This window comes from Panthera onca, chromosome B2 (assembly GCF_046562875.1).
Source record: "Panthera onca isolate mPanOnc1 chromosome B2, mPanOnc1 haplotype 2, whole genome shotgun sequence".
NCBI lineage: Eukaryota > Metazoa > Chordata > Mammalia > Carnivora > Felidae > Panthera > Panthera onca.
In genome coordinates, this window is record NC_138343.1 from 106,151,228 (window position 1) to 106,164,541 (window position 13,314).

Sequence of the window (13,314 nt, forward strand, 5' to 3'; positions counted from 1 at the left end):
TCCGATTCTGTGTCTCCCTCTCTCTCTGCCCCTCCCCCGTTCATGCTCTGTCTCTCTCTGTCCCAAAAATAAATAAAAAATGTTAAAAAAAAAAAATATTAAAAAAAAAAAAAAGAATATTCCAGTGAGTGCTCCAAAGGTGATTTCAGAAAGTTCAGAATGTTTTTGAGCAATGAAAACTTCATTAAAATACACCCATGACCTTCCAGAGTGACTACCTTGAATGACAACCATGTCCGGATTGAATGAATTCCAGTGTGTTAAAGAAGATTAGATATGTAAACACCTGCACACCCTGTTCAATAAGTGGCAGGGGTTTTTTTTCCCCTTAAAAAAAATCCTCATTATTTTCAAGGTACACCTTTCATTATGCATGAACACAGCTGGTGTAATAGGCAGGACAATGGTCCTCCAAAGATGTCAGAGATCTAACCCCTGTAATACGGTACTTTACTAGACAAAGGGACTCTTGCAGATGTGATTAAATTAATGAAGCTGAAATGACGAGATTATCCTAGGTCTTCTGAGTGACCTCAGTATAATCACAAAGTCCTTTGAAAAGAGGAGCCAGAGTCAAAGGTGACAGGAGATATGACAGTGGAAGCAGAGATCAAAGAGAGAGATATCTGAAGATGCTACACTCCTGGCTTTGAAGATAGAGGAAGGGGCCACAAAGCAAGGAATGCAGGTAGCCTTAGAAGCTGAGAAAGGCAAGGCAAGGGATTCTCTCCTAGAGCTTCCAGAAGGCACACAGCTCTGTTAACACCTTCATTTTTGGACTTCCCACTTCCAGAAGGGTAAGGTAATGAATGTATATTGTTTTAAGCCACTAAGTTTGTGCTCATTTGTTACAGCAGCAACAGGAAACTAATTCATTGGAGACAGTATTGAATTCCTCCCCACCCCCAGGCAGATTTGAAGGTACTAACCTTTTAAAGGCTGTCTCCAAAAGGAACCAGAAACACACAGAGCAAGAGCAGGCTTTTTTGCCTGTCTGTGTCATTGTTTCCATTTTTTGAGAAGAGATCCTGCCAAGGACCTAATCCCTCTCTGTGGTTACTAAGTTACCAGGGTTCCCAATGCCACCTACAGTGTCTCCTTGGAGGAGCATTTTGATGCTGTCTTGTCAGGGATAGATGCACAGGAAAACACTCCTGCATCACGACTGACTGGGTGCCTTTACAGAAGTGCTCACTTTGACTCGATCACTGCACAAAATTCACCTGTAATAAATACATCAAGTAGAAGAGTGTACTTGCGCTTTAAAAAAGAAAAAAAACGTGCAGAGCCTGCTTACTTTGGCAATGCATTTGAATAGATGTGTTTGTTAAGAAATCATAAATCAGTAAAAGTCTATGAGGTGCTTTAAGAATGAAGGGTACAGTCTTAAAGCTGCTGAGACTTTTTAAGACTCAGACCATGACAATTCTAAAAACACCAACCTCGGGGTACATGGATGGCTCAGTCAGTTAAGTCTCCAACTTCAGCTCAGGTCATGATCTTACAGTTTGTGAGTTCGAGCCCACATTGAGCTCTTTGCTGACAGCTCAGACCTGCAGCCTGCTTCGGATTATGTACCTCCCTCTCTCTCTCTGCCCCTCCCCCACTCATGCTCTGTCTCTGTCTCTGTCTCTCTCTCTTTCTCTCTCTCTGTCTCTCTCAAAAATAAATACACGTTAAAAAAAATAAAAACATCAGTCTCTGAGAAAACAGCAGGAATTATTTCTGCCCTTCTCCCTGTCTTCCCTCTTGCTTGTATCTTCTGGGTCAGGGGCCATTTCCAATTCAAGATCCCTTGAACAGAAAGACAGAATACAGTTGAGTATTTTTCAGAGTCATCAAGTGGCAGGCTGTATGGTCAGTTAGGAGTTGTGACACCATCTGGGCCAGAGAATGAGGACAGGAACTAGCAACTGCACAGAGCACTCACCTTCAGCTCCTTTGGCCAAAATCATCTCAATACGCAGGTTTAGGGAGTACCAGTTACCTCAGTGACAGCAAATCTCCCCAGATGGTTTAAAGAAGCAGAGGTTTTTCATCATTCAGCATTTACTATCTGCCAGAGAATGAGATAAACACCTCTGGACTTTGCTCAGATGTTACCTTCTCAATGAGTCTTTCCCTGACCACCATGTTTAGAATCACAATCTCCTGCCCCATTCAGCACTCCCTCCCCTCTCCCCTGCTTTAGTTTTCTCCATAGCTTCTATCACCATTGGCATACTATATATTTTACTTGATTGCCACTTCCTACATAAGATTCCAAGCTCCGTAAAGGCAGGGAATTTATTATTATTTAGATTTCTTATTTCCTAGAATAGTGCCGGGCACCTAGTAGATACTCCATAAATACTTTTGAGTGAATTAATAAAATATTTAAGGGGTCCTTCTGTATGTCATGCACCATCTAGCTTCAGGAAGTAAAACAGTGCAAGGGAGAAAAAATTCCTTCCCTTATGGAAGGTAGTTGTGCTTTAGCATAATTAAGTACAATTTGATAATACAGAGATCAATGGGAGCCCCTGAAGGGGCACCTAATTTGGATTTAGGAAGCCAAAGAGGGCTTCCGGAAGGAAGTGTTGTCTCAACTGAGCTCTGAAAGGTAAGTCTGAGCAGGCCAGGCAAGAAGTAGTGAGACAGGTGGACATAGGAACTCCAACCAGATGGAGCAGCGGGAAGGAACTATGAATCGAGAAGGACCATGACAGGAAGGAACTACAAATGCTTCTGCATGCAGTCTGAAGGGGGAATGGTCAAAGAAGAGAATGAAGGGGCAGCTGGTGACAGACCACAAAGGGACTTGTAAACCACATTATAAGTCACAAAGGGGGTTGGGCTTATTCCTGGGAGTTTCTAGAGTAGTAATGACATGACAAAATTTGTGGTTTAGAAAGTTTATTTGCATGGCCTGATAAGGAAGGGGCGGACAGGATAAGGCAAGGAAAGAGGTTCCAGAGAAATTTAGGTGGCTAAGAAGGCAGAACTTGGTGACTTATTTGATGTGTGAGTGAGGAAAGATCAATCCATGTTTTATTCACCCATGTGCTCACCAAATGTTTATCAAGCATGTATTATGTATATCTTTATATGGCTCTAGACATATAGCATGAAGAAGATCATGTTTTTACCCTCATGAAGTTTCCCTTCCAAGTTACAGTTAGTTTTGAGTTTCTTTCTCTCCGATCAGAACATGAGGGAGTAAGATGTGCAAAGATATGAGGAAGAGAGTTCTAAGCAAAGGGACAGCATAAGGGTGAAGGCCCTGAGAATGGCATGTTCAAGACACATAAAGAGTGGATGAAGTTACTGGAAGCAAAAGATGACACTGAGGAAGGAGGTAGGAGCTAGATAGCATAAGGCTAGTATATATTATATTATATAAGGCTATTACATGAGATCAAGAAAAGCAGCTTGGATTTGTCCTAAGGAAAATCATTAAAATGTATAGAGCAGGGGATTGATACAACCTAATTGGAATTTTTAGATCACTGTGGCTCTGGCTGCTCATGGAGAGTTGACTGTATGGGGACAAGAGTGGTATTGTTTAGACAGTGAGGAGGCCGCTAACTGAAAGATGTGTTGACTTGAAGCCAGGCGCCAACTGGAGGTGGCTTGAGGTTGTCGGATACATTTATAAGATAAAGCCAATAGGATTTCCTGAGTATTTGTGTGGGGGAAGGTTGAAAGAAAAAGAAAAGTCAGGCATGATTCCTTAGTTATTGGCCTGAGCCACTGGGGTGTGCCATGCGGTGAAATGAGGAAAATGGGAGAAGAGCAGATGTGGAGCAGAAAATGAAGGTTCTGCTTTGGCCACATAGGTTTGAGCTTCCTGTTAGACATCTAGGCAAACCTTGGTATAGGTGGCTGGGGATGTGTATCTGGAGTCCAGGGGAGAGGTGAGAGCTGGGATTATTAATTTGGAATCATTTGCACATAGATGGTGCTGAAAGTTACGGTTTGATTACATCACCAATGGGATGAGTATAAATGGAGAAGAGAAAGAAACTGAAAGCCGAGCCCTGGGACATGCCAACACTCAGAGACTGAAGGGAAAATAGGCTAAGGAGAGGCAAGAGGAGAACTAAAAAGTATGTTAGACCCTGGAAACAAGTCAAGGAAGTGTTTCAAGAGGGAAAGAGTGGCCCCTAGATATCAGGGTTCAGGTTTGAGACCTGAGCAACTAAGTCTCGAGTGGTCCCATTCGCCAAGGAAAGAACATATGAGGAGGGACAGTTTGGAGACAAAGACATGAGTTATGTTTGAGCCATGCTGAGCTATAGGTATTTTTGGTACATCCACAGCAGATCAGCAGACTCTGGAGCTTAAGAGACGGGTCCAGATTTGAGATGTAGATTTGGAAGTTATCAGCATCAAGATGACTTTTAAAGCCATAGCAGACCTCCTTCAAAACAGACATCACTCAGGGTTAGTGTGGACAGATGAGAAGGCACACTATGGCAAAGTCCTGAAAGCACAACATATGAGAAACAGGAGTCGATCTGGGAACCCATAGACCAGGAACTCATTAAGGAGTCTCAGAAAGATGAAGTGATGGACAGGGAGCTTGGCAGGTAAGGCCATCAGCAGGAGGAAGTGTCAGATGCTGCACTAAGCAAAGTATGTGCTAAAATGTCTGTGTAGGGTTCAAAAGCAGGGAGTATATTTTTGAGAGATTTTGATGGTGCTTAGGGAACAGCACCCAGATTGCACTGAGTGGTTGAATGATGTTGAGGGAGATGGAAGCAGTGGCTGAATGCAACTGTTTGCAAGACATTTGGCAGGGAAGGAAGTAAGAGGTGGGTGACAGCCAAAGACTGGCATATATAGAATGTGAAAAGGAGAGTGCCAAGGGCTGAGCCCTCAGACATGACAACTCTGAGGGACAAAAAGAACAAAATGAGTCCAGAAAAAAAAAACTCAGAAGGGCCAGAGAGGCAGGAGAACAAAAAAAAAAAAAAAAAAAAAAAAAAGGACAGATAAAATCAAGAGAGGAGAGAATCCAGTGGGAGAATCATCAGTAATGCCAAATGCTGCAGAAGGTTTAGTCAAAAGTGGCTGTGACGTGTAGCTTTGGTGATCGTGGTGAAGAGAGGTGTCAGTATTGCTGCATCTTGAGGAATAAATGGAGCCAAGATACCAGAGGCAGTGGCTGTAGATGAATCTTTCAGGAAGTTGGCTGTGAAGATGGAAAAATAAATAGCTACAGAGCAACTGGGCCTCAAGGGTGAAATCAGCACAGATTTCAAAGCACTATATGGCAAAGGAGAATAGCCAACAGAGAGGAAGGATCAAGAGAGACGTGGGATAGGTGCTGGAAGGAAGGTTCTGTGAGGAGCAGGAGGTCCTGTTCCAAAGAACAGAGGACAGAAGGTTCAGGGCCAGGCAAGTTCTAGAGTACCACTGGCTGTGAACCTCAAGAAAGAAATGCGTGTCCCTTGGCATCTGTCCGCTTGGACAGAGATGTCGAATGTTTTGTTCACTGTGGTATCTCAAGCATCTGTAGCAATGCTGAACATGCAGTGGGCATTCAATAAACATCTGTTGAATCAATAAATAAGTGACGAGTAGAAGGTGATGAAAATCTGATTTTGTCTTTTTTTTTTTAATAAAGCCTGGAATAGATGAGTTAAACCTAGAAATAGAGTCCAAAAAGTATAAGATGTTCTCCTGTAGCTTTTGAAATTGTTTCTCCCTGCTGTTTTAAGGCTGAGAGGAATCAAAAGTAATGCAAAATTAATGTAGAATTAATATTTTATCAGAAAACTTTCATTTCCTTCAAAATGTGCTTTGAAATGTGTGCTTTCTGTAACGTTGTTGTTAATGTTCTTATGTTCAATGAATTTGATAAATAAGAAATACGAGTTAGTAGTACTCGGCTGATTTAAGGCAACCACTTCTCCAAAAACACCCAAGATAGTCACACAGTATCAAAGACCCATCGCTAAAACCAAACTATCCTAACTCATTTTTTCCTTTGACAAAAATGTTGGATATGTAAAGAAAAAAAAAAAAACATTCTAATAGGTCTGTGATCGTCTTCCTGGGAAGAGGTATCATATCACAGAGCGGATGTTGATGAGTAGATGTTTCAGCAAAATATAACCATGCTTTATGCTGTAATGATTGGCAAAGCAGCAGTTTCCGCTCTGATGGTACAATTCTAATTTTCGTACACTTTGTCTTGTAACCTGCACTTTATTTAACATAAAAGATGCAGGCAACCAGCGATTATTTTTTCAATACCCTTACAGTCTGCTCACTCTCCCAGAGTGCTCTCACAGGTAGAAAGAGCACACGAGCCTGCTAGATTGAGTTGAGAGTGACCCAGCCTAGACCAATGTTGTTATAACTGGATCCTATATAGTCTCTACCCCACCTGGACCTTGACTGCTTACACTTACTTTGTACAAGAAGGGCGGCAGACCTGGGATCACCTCTGGCTTTGACACTTACCACTGTGTGACCTAAAGTAAGTTACCTGTTATCTTTAATACTCTGTTTTATCATCTGTAAAGTGGAAGAAGCAAGAGCCTAGCATTCTGCCTGTTGTATGGTAGACATTCAGTAAGTGTGAATTCCTTCTTTCTACTTCTAAAATCCAGTTTACTGATAATCAGAGCTTGTTCTTAAACCTGATGAAAGTGCCAGTGATGCTCACCCAGAAGGAATTTGTCTTCTGGGACAGCTCTTCAGTCACCTGAGGCAGATTTCTTTGCAGCCGAGCTGGAGAGTATGTGTCTCCTAATTATCTGTCTTCCAGTGGTCACCTAGATTTCAAGGTACTTGCCCCAGATTTTCAATGCATGATAGTGTCTTTTCTTTCCTTTCATTCTTTTTTTATTTTGAGAGTTGAAGCCCAAAAAGCTAAGTGAATATATTTTAACAACTAGGAAGTTCTGATGGGCTGGCATAAGAAGACAAAAAATTCACACGTTTAAATCCTTACCAGAAGATGCAAGAAAAAGTATGGTGAAAATCTTTTTTTTAAGTTCTAGAAATAGGACATTTCCTGGAAAATGGCTGTCATACAATCAGCACAATGACACATTTTATTAGTCGGGCTCTCTTGGGCAACATGATGGAAGCATGACTCCATCCACCATGAATATTTTAAGACAATAAAATCAAAACATTAAGTCCTAAGGTATAGGGTTGGTGGGGGTGGAGGTGTCAGGGAAAGAATAACTCTGAGAGGGAAAAAAATCTGGAGAGGTAGAGGGAGTGCGAGTGTCTACCAGAAAAGTCTGTTCCTGATGAAAGATATTCCAATTGGATTTTCAAATGCCTCTAGCATGGGTACATGTCCAGGCCCCTGAATTACAGTGGTTCTTGATTGCATGTGAATGTACATTTCCCAAATTATATTCCACTCTCTTCAGCTGGACTGTCTGCCAGAGAAGGACTTTTGTTGTGTCTGTGATACTGAAGATTGTCTTTTTTTAAGATCCTTCCCTGTTAATGCTTCAGTTTTACTCACCGGAGATGAATTTATAATACATATCACTTTTAGCAACTCGGGAGAATTGCCAATTAGAAGCAGAGGAAGGGAAAGTAGGGAAATGTTCTTTTTCCTGGAATCACCTACTAGTTGCCTCAGGTTTAGCCTCTGACAGCTGGGCCGTGTGAGGGAGCTTTTTCCCTGTGAATAGCCGGAGGGGAGCGCTAATGAGGAGCCGAAGGCCGGCGGAGGAGTCTGTTTTTGGCAGACAATTAGAAAAGAGGGATGAGATCACCTCCTCATTATGCTCTACTGGAATGGGAGCAGTTGGGTAGCGGTTTTTTGTTTTGTTTTAATTTTTTTACAAACCATCTGCTTCCCTTGAAAAAGACTGATCTGACTCTTGTAGATTTTTTACACTCTCATAGCATGTGTTGTTGTATATATTTTGAAAGCAGTATATGCTCAAGAGAGGAAATTTGGAAACCACAGAGAATTTGGGTGGTGCGTTGTGATGATTCAGTTATCTTATTCAAGATGACCATTGTTAATGTCTTATTCTTAGAGATTCTGCTTTTCTCCTTCCAGAGATTTAAAGATTTTATGACTGATAATATGATATGTAGATCTTTAATCAAGAAATGAACTTTTACATGAATGTATATGTATATGTATATGTATATATATATGTACATGTATATGTATCAGCAAAACTAAACATGGTATTGAAGGAAGGTAGAGGGACTCCTGTTTTCCCCATGAAACCACCCAAGCCAAGGGGGATATCCATTCCCTTCCAAACATTGAGAGAATGGAAGATAACTCTCCTTTTTCTCCATTCCTTCTTCCTTCACCCCAAAGAGGAAATAGCTAATTCAAAATCCAATAGGGGATTTTACCACTTGGTGGGGTTATTATGCCTTAATAGGAAAGGAAAAGGAGGAAAAACTGTCATCCAAGTATTTCATTTCTGTCTGCTTTCTGGATTGGTAAGGACTGTCCCTTGCTAGAAGGACCCCCGAGACAGGGTCCATGGCTTGATGGCCATTTCCTCCAGTATATCTGCCTAAGAAAGATTAGCTAAGTTAAAATTGAGCACATTTTTCTGGACTCGGTCTAATAAAACTGAATTTCTTCATCAGCCAGTAGGAAACATCTTGTCTAGTTGTTTCATTAGCAGTAACAACTGCATAAAGGTGAGAGAGAACGAGAGAGAGAGAGAGAGAGAGAGAGGATGCAGCAATCCAAGGATAGGTACATGATTGGCAGGCTACTATGATGTCATATCACAAGTGAGGTTGTTGGACTTTGCATGGTTCTGAGATATGTCAAGGGGAGGATTTATATTATTTTCATTATTTAATCACCTTGCATTGATCTTGAGAGTCGTGTAACACAGTTACATTTAACCATCACAACCTTATAATTCCATGCTGGTGATTATGTGGTACATTTCTGTGTAAGTCAGAGATGTATTATCACGATCATCCAAGTACCAGTTGGCCTCAACTAGTCCAGTTATGTAGTGGCTCTGAGTCCTACCACTTAAATATACTCACAAAGACATTATAGAGACATAGACACACATCAACCAAATATACTCACAGATACAGGCATCAGTACACATTGAGTAAAGTTGAAGGGGCAAAATTCATATTTTGTACAAGAAATAAATTTAATAACATCGGTGGAATGATGGGCGAGAAAATCGTGGGAGCAGTAGAATTAGAGACAGAGTAAGGCCAGAGAAAGTTCAGTAGGTTTCATTCAGCGAACATTATTCAGCATCTACTAAATCCCAGGTTCTGAGTGAGATAGATGGTGGAGGAAAATACGGTAAGAGAGGAGTGACCATGTTGGAGGAGGGGAGGGACTTATGAATGAACATGAAAACCAGATGGAGTGTATCTGAATCCAGATCAAGGTGGTCTGGGGAATGCTGGCAAATGGAGTTAGCACAGAAAGGAAGAGAAAAGCTTGAGTGGGTATTGGTAAGATGAGGGGATTGGGATGTACGTGTGTGTGTGTGTGTGTGTGTGTGTGTGTGTGTGTATGTTTAGGAAAGAGCATAACTAAATGCGATTGAAGACTGCAGAGGAAGATCCAGTGGTAAGAGATTGGCTGAAGCTAAAAAAGACAGGGAGGGAGAGAGAGGAGCAAAAAGTTAAATGAAGCTGCAATTCTCCAAATTACTTAAAAAAAAAAAAAAAGTAATGTTATTTAATGTTGACTTCTGTTATCCTAAAGCACCACCAATACAGACCTCTTATTATTAAATAACTTTTTTTTAAATTTTTTTTAACGTTTATTTATTTTTGGGACAGAGAGAGACAGAGCATGAACAGGGGAGGGGCAGAGAGAGAGGGAGACACAGAATCGGAAGCAGGCTCCAGGCTCCGAGCCATCAACCCAGAGCCTGACGCGGGGCTCGAACTCACGGACCATGAGATCGTGACCTGAGCTGAAGTCGGATGCTTAACCGACTGAGCCACCCAGGCGCCCCATTAAAGAACTCTTGGAAGCTGCACTTGAACTCTGTGGAGACTAGAAGTCCAGGGACTAGTATTTTAGCTTCAAGTCTGGCACTAACTTGCTTTATTATTGGAGGCTCAGTGTCCTTACTCATAAAATAGGTATAATTGTAACTCCCTTAAAGTGCTGTTTTAGAGATAAAGTAAAAATAATGTGTTTTGCAAACTGTAAGTATAAACTTAATACAACCTACTCTAAATGTTATTAAAAGCTACCAAGTTCACATAATAATCCTGGAACCATCACCTTGGCTTCAGAGAATGTGCCCTGGCCATTAAGCATGGTGTGCCTCAGTGCCACCATCAATAAAATCAGGTCATTTGGTATTGGACACCTCTCTGGCAGATATCACCTAAAGACTAGTGACATGGAAGAATTAATTTAAATCTTTAGGAGAAAAAAGAGGTAAATCTAAGGTTGTAATGAGCACTTTTCTTTCCAACGTATTCTTAATTTTTTTGAGACTTTTCAGAGCATAGGAAGAATGCAATCTTGCCATTTGCAATGACACGGAAGGAGCTAGAAAATATAGTGCTAAGTGAAAGAGGTCAATCGGACAAATACAAATACCATATGATTTCACTCATACGTGAAATTTAAGAAATGAAACAAATGAGCAAAGGGGAAACAAAAGAGAGAGAGAGAAGGGAGAAGCCAACCCGGAAGCAGACTTAACTATAGAGAACAAACTGATGATGACCAAAGGGGAGGGGGCTGCAGGATGGGTTAAATAGGTGATGGGGATTAAGGAGTGAACCTGTTGTGATGAGCACCAGGTGTTGTAAGGAAGTGTTGAATCACTATATTGTATACCTGAATCTAACATTACACTATACCTTAACTAACTGGAATTTCAATAAAAACTTTAAAAAAAATAAACAGAAAAGGGGGAAAAGATAATTACGAAATAGTATTCATTTGTTCATTTTTTTTTGGTGTTGATATTTTATCATTTCTTTTTGGATATAGAAATGTATGCAAAGAAAGTAAATCTACTAAAGGTTCATGACAGAATCGAAGGGTTTTTGTCTTTTTTAACAGTCCCCATCTCTAGCAGCGAGGATCTATTATCATGCCTCTCTCTTTTATTACTCCAACAACCACTTCGCTGAGGAGTTAAGCTACCCGAAAACTATTGGAAAATGATTTTGTCAGTATGGTTCATGCTATATGACCACAGGGGAAAGGCTGGAGCCAAAAATCACTGCAAAGTAATAGCCTGGTTACTAATAGAAGCTCCCAAATGTTTATTTGTTTCTGTAGTTACACACACAGTGATAAGACCTCTACCTGTAACAATTTGTGTCATTGACCTTTATTAAAATATTGTTTTGTGGGGGCACCTGGGTGGCTCAGTTGGTTAAGTGGCTGACTTTGGCTTCAGGTCATGATCTCACGGTTTGTGAGTTCAAGCCCCGTGTCGGGCTCTGTGCTGACACCTCAGAGCCTGGAGCCTGTTTCAGATTCTGAGTCTCCCTCTCTCTCTGCCTCTCCCCTGCTCATGATCTGTCTGTGTGTCTCTCTCAAAAATAAATAAACATTAAAAAAAAGTTTTTAAATACTGTTTAAAAAAAAAAGACAGAACTCTCACTGGTACCAATAGTTTGAGTGGTCGACCTTGAGCACATCACTTCATCTCTTGAAACCTCTGAGTCTTCAGCTTTTAAATAAAAGGGGTGAAGGGGTCAAGATGATTCTAAACTGAGGGACACTTGTAAATGTGCATGAGCATTTTTTTAGTGGCCAGTGCCCAGTGATACTGAATGCCCTGCAGAGAGCAAGGGACAATCCTACAAAATATGCTGCCCCACCCAAAATGCTAGCAGCAGCCTGAATTATCCCTAATGTCCCTTCTGACAGTCAGTGATAACAAGTGTCTGTCCATTCATTAATTCATTCAGCCACCCATTGTTGATCCCTACTGTATGCTGGGCACTAAACTTCCCTAGATGAATGTTCTAGAAGCCCTGGCTTAAATTGTACCTTTCATTATCTTTTCCCCTTACTTTTAAATGTCTTCTCCATGCATAGGACCATGTGACATGTACAAATAAGGATTTTTCAACTAAATCTGTTGAGGCAATACCCCAGGACTTATGTACTGTGGGGTTTCTAATGACATTGAGAACCAAAAAGGCTCACTCAGTCCTCCCCAAAGACTGAATGATGGTCTGGTTTGCCTTTAATAATTCACGAATGAAGGGGAGCCTGGGTGGCTCTGTTGGTTAAGCACCTGATTCTTGATTTTGACTCAGGTCATGAACTCACGGTTTGTGAGTTCGAGCCCTGCATCAGGCTCTGCACTGACATTGCAGAGACTGCTTGGGATTCTCCGTCTCCCTCTCCCTCTCCCTCTTTCCTGCTCATTCTCTATCTTTCTCACTCAAAATAAGTAAATAAACATTAAAAAAAATTTTTAAATAGTAATTCAGGAATAGAGGTCTTCAGCTCCACTAACCAAGGGCTTCCAGCTAGACAGTGAAATCCAAATTATAGAGTATATAGCTAAATATTTCAACTGTCGATTCAATCATTTCTAATTTTTAAAACAAAACACCAACTGTTTTACACCCAGTGAACAGTTTTCACTGGCAAACTCAAATGTCCTAATATACTTAAATGGCATTTGAGGCCAGTTGTACTAAACTGCCTCAGAGCATTTTACCATATCAAGTAGGATCATTAACTTGCTAATTAACTGTGCATTGAGCAACTCCAGCTGTAGTGCAATCCTATCAGCCGCCACCCTGATGCAGAGTTCCTCCGGGAGTGCGGTGACCTCTAGACTCAGCCCCCAGCCATCGCATCCACGTGGCCCTCCATCACCTTATCTCACAGCACCCCCAGGGACAGCTTACAATTCTGATTGCTTTTGTTGCAAAGGAAACTGCTGCACAGAGAAGCTTGAGGGTCTGCCAGACCGCAAAATCTTTTGGGATAGAATGGATTCTGAGTGCTGGCTGCTTTACAGAGCCAAAAAGTCATGCCGATGGTCAGGGATGCTTTGCAAACACGCAAAGATTTTTCATCCTTTCATGAGTTTTGGGTATTATTGATCATTAAAAATACCGTATGCACTTGTGCAGTCATTATCATTGGATACTTCTCATGAACACAGCAGGGTCTGACTAATGAGAATGCAGTCCTGCTTTCATAGACCTCTGGACACGTGGGGAAGTTAGACATTGTGCCAATAATTCTGTGCTCATTAAGTATTATTGCAATTGACACTATAAAGGAAAAGTACAGGATATAAGGAAAGCTTCGATGGTCCTGACCTAGCCTGGGGACCCGAGACGCTCTCTTGAGAAGGCAGTATGTAAGTGCAGGCCTGAAGGGCAATG

At 41.3% G+C, this 13,314-nt stretch overlaps 1 protein-coding gene and 1 long non-coding RNA gene across 3 annotated transcripts in view; one reads left to right on the forward strand and one right to left on the reverse strand.

The window, feature by feature from the left end:
* The window catches only part of SLC35F1 (solute carrier family 35 member F1), a 415,217-nt gene that overhangs the window by 350,281 nt on the left and 51,622 nt on the right, over positions 1–13,314 (forward strand). The window lies entirely within an intron of this gene.
* The window catches only part of LOC132667569 (uncharacterized), a 54,527-nt gene that overhangs the window by 2,218 nt on the left and 38,995 nt on the right, over positions 1–13,314 (reverse strand). The window contains exon 3 of one of the 2 annotated variants that reach the window (XR_013555741.1): positions 9,087–9,565. The exons of the other annotated variant lie outside the window; for it this stretch is intronic. This is a non-coding gene — a long non-coding RNA (uncharacterized LOC132667569). Of the gene's footprint in view, positions 1–9,086; positions 9,566–13,314 lie in introns of those variants that run through there. 2 annotated transcript variants of the gene reach the window in all.